Raw genomic sequence first — 3,558 nt, 5'->3', positions numbered from 1 at the left:
AATGCTAACAAACAACTTTGAGGAGGACACGTATGATTTTGGACCAAGAGTTAAAAAAAATATAGTTTTTATTTAAATTATACATTTTCTAAAATAAAAGATATATCAAATATTTTTATTTTAAAAAATGTATAAAACACCAAGCTAGTAAGCTAACCAAAGTTATATTTAATTCTACTTTTTAATGTTATTAAATAAAAAAAGTTAAACGTAATTAGTAAACAAATTAATCAAAATTATATTTAAGTCTACTTTTTAATGTTATTAAATAAATAAAAAGTTAAACATAACTAATAAAAAAAATTAACAATATAAAAGAAGCGATAAGTTAATATAAATTACAACAAAAAATTGAAATTTTAAAGTGGATTTTTTTACCCAAAAAAATATAAAAAATAAATATTTATACACATAATACAAATGAAAAAATATTTATAAAAAATAATACAAATTATTATTCCCGTTGAGAAATTTATTCCTAGAGTTAATTTTTTTTGCCTTAGTTTAGATATCGATTTTTATTTCCAGAATCGATTTCTAAACTAACATTTTGTTTTATTTTGTTACATGCGTTATGAAATCAGAACATGATTTTTTTTCAAAAGATTTTTAAAAAAAAAATAACTGGTTTTTTATTTGTTTTAATTTGTGTTAATTTTTTTATTTTACTAATTTATATATATATTAATTTTACAAAAAATATAAATTATCTAGAATAGTATTTCAAAAAAAACAATTAATCCTTAAATGAAATTAAGTTTATCTGAATTGAAGTAGATGGAGAAAAAGACTTAGATAAATAAAGAAAGTTTATCTAGAATAAGTGACATAGATAAATAAATAATTATTTTATGTTTATGATGTTTTATTGATCGAATGTCAGTGTAAACCCTAAATATAAATTATGAGTTAAAGGAAAATTTTATTATCAACAAATAAATTTTACTTTTTTATAGAAAGATTAAATATTTATCAACAAATAAATTTTACTTTTCTACGTCTTGTATCAACTAAGAGGAACAAATTCGACAGTATCAGGATGATGTGTCGGTACTGATCGTTTTTAAATTTTTGCAGGTTTTGCTGGCAGGGAGGTTCACTGGCCGAATGGTGTTTCGCTCGAACGAAATTAGTTTCTTATATTTACTTCCCTTTTATCTCCAATAAAAGACAAGTAAAGAAGGACAACTGTCATACCCTAATTTCGTCCGGGGACCATCCGTTGTTGGGATGCGACCCTCGTTTGACCACTTCGAGGTATTTGGCACCCATGGTTAGGCAATTTGTGAAGTTCCGAGACATGCCGGAAACCAAAAGAAAAGCGTTGTAGCACAATCCGTGAAGTTCCGTGACATGCGGAAATTAAAAGGAAGTGTTAGTGCGTAATCCGTAAAGTTTCGTAACGTTCCGAAAGGCAAAAAGGGGATGATTACGTAATCCGTAAGGTTTTGCAACATTACGGAAAGAAAACAAGTATCGTTACGAAATTCGTAAGTTTCCATAACTTTACAGAAAAAGAACCACCAAAAAAGGGGGCAGGGGGTGTATTTAGTAAAAATGGAGGTTCAAATAGCAACCAGACCCACTTGGGCCTTCTAGGATGTTCCTCCAGAAGGCAATTGCTTCTAGAGGAAGCAACCTAGCTCGCCTGGGCGAGCTGGGTGGCAAGCATCTCCTTCCTTTTCCTATAAATAGGGGAAGGAGGGAAGAACAAAAATGTTCAACCCTCCTGGTATCTGAGATTCACTTAAAATTAGTGAGAAAAATTGTTTCCGTGAAGAAAATCCAAGCCGAGACGCTTCCGTAACGTTTCCGTAACGTTTCCGTGGGTGATTTCACAAAGATTTTCAACTGTTCTTCGACGTTCTTCGTTCGTTCTTCGGTCTTCAACCGGTATGTTCCTGAAATCGAACTTTTCAATTCATTCTATGTACCCTTAGTGGTCCTCATTTGTTTCGCGTGCTTTTATTTTCATTTCATTTACTTTCTGTACCCCCTTTTGACGTGCTTTAGTCATTTACTTAAGTTATTTTCTCGCCTAATCAAAAAAATAAAATAAATTTCCATCGATCATTTGAATTGTAACATCCGTTAATTTCTGTTAAAATGAAATCCGACTGTTCGGTCATGCCGTAACCACGTTGGAAACCAAAAAGAGGTAAAATAATAATATAATAATCAAAAATATCTTTTAGTAAAATAAATCAAAAAAATCAATCGGACGTTTTTATTTGGGATTTCTCTTTCTTAAATCGAATCGACTAATAACCAAAGTGAAACTAAGGCTAAAATCAATTCATAAACCAAACTTTTGTCATCGCCTAAAAAAGCCATTTTCAAAGGTCCAACGCCTTGAAATGGTCTTTTCCGCTTTGATTGGTTAAGTGTAGATTTTTAAAAAAAAAGCCTAAAATCAATATGTAACTTTGTTACCTCTTTCAAAAATAAAGAAATCATTAATGGTCCAATGCCTTAATGTTTTTCTCACTTTTCAAAAGAATCGAAAGATTGTCTAATGGTCCAACGCCTTAAATGACCTTTCATTCAATAAAAACATATCTTGCAAAAAAGGATAAAAAATAACTTAACCAAAACGCTTTGTTTACAAAAGAACTACGTAGGTCTGATTTTCTCATCACAATTGAGGAATACGTAGGAGCAAAGGAAAACACCCTTGTCGACCACAAAAAGATAAAAACATAAAAAGGCATAAAAAGACATAAGAACGTAAAAAGGGAAAAGAATATAAATTGAAGTCATATTTGCACATTTGATTAAAGGTTGTCGTCTCTTGTGACGGACGCGTGGGGTGCTAATACCTTCCCCGTGCGTAAATACAACTCCCGAACTTTTCACTTAGGGTTCGTAGATCACGTCTTTTTCGGTTTTTCCGACGTTTTCCTTAAATAAATGTTGGTGGCGACTCTGCGCGTATTCCTTTCTTGAAACATGCACCCGCAAGTCACGCGTCGCCCTCCCGCCGAAGGGTAGGTTGCGACAGTTGGCGACTCCATTGAGGACTATTTTTTTGAGAGTTAGGCCATTTAATCTTGTGCAAATTTTTATCATGACATCCTCATTTGTTGGTTTCCCTTTATTTTCCTTATGTTCTTGTGTATATAACTCTTTGATGCTTTTAGTGTGTTTTAAAATGTATGCATGAGGTAAATATTTATTCATTTGGTGCACACAAACACCAACACTATTTGCACACACGGTGAGTTGAAAAAGGGCCCTATACCCGGGTTTGTGGGAACGCAAGGAGTGGAGGTGAATCTGTGATCATGCCTCCGACTTGCTTGATTACAGTGAACCCTCATCTAGAGTTTTTCTCTTTGATAACATATTGATGCTAGTAGTCCCTACTGCTGCAATATGTCCTTCGAAGGGAATGATACCTCTAGAGACCATCAAGAGAGATATGACCACCTTGGGAATTATCACTAAAAGCCTTGTTAGCTCCCTCCCATATAGGTCCCTTGAATAGGGGCACAAAGCGGACATGCTGTGTGCCATTTTTCACACTGCCATGCATAAGTGTCATGTACCCTTTTACTT

Source organism: Glycine soja, chromosome 20 (assembly GCF_004193775.1).
Source record: "Glycine soja cultivar W05 chromosome 20, ASM419377v2, whole genome shotgun sequence".
Lineage (NCBI taxonomy): Eukaryota > Viridiplantae > Streptophyta > Magnoliopsida > Fabales > Fabaceae > Glycine > Glycine soja.
Note: the sequence above shows the minus strand (reverse complement) of the source record.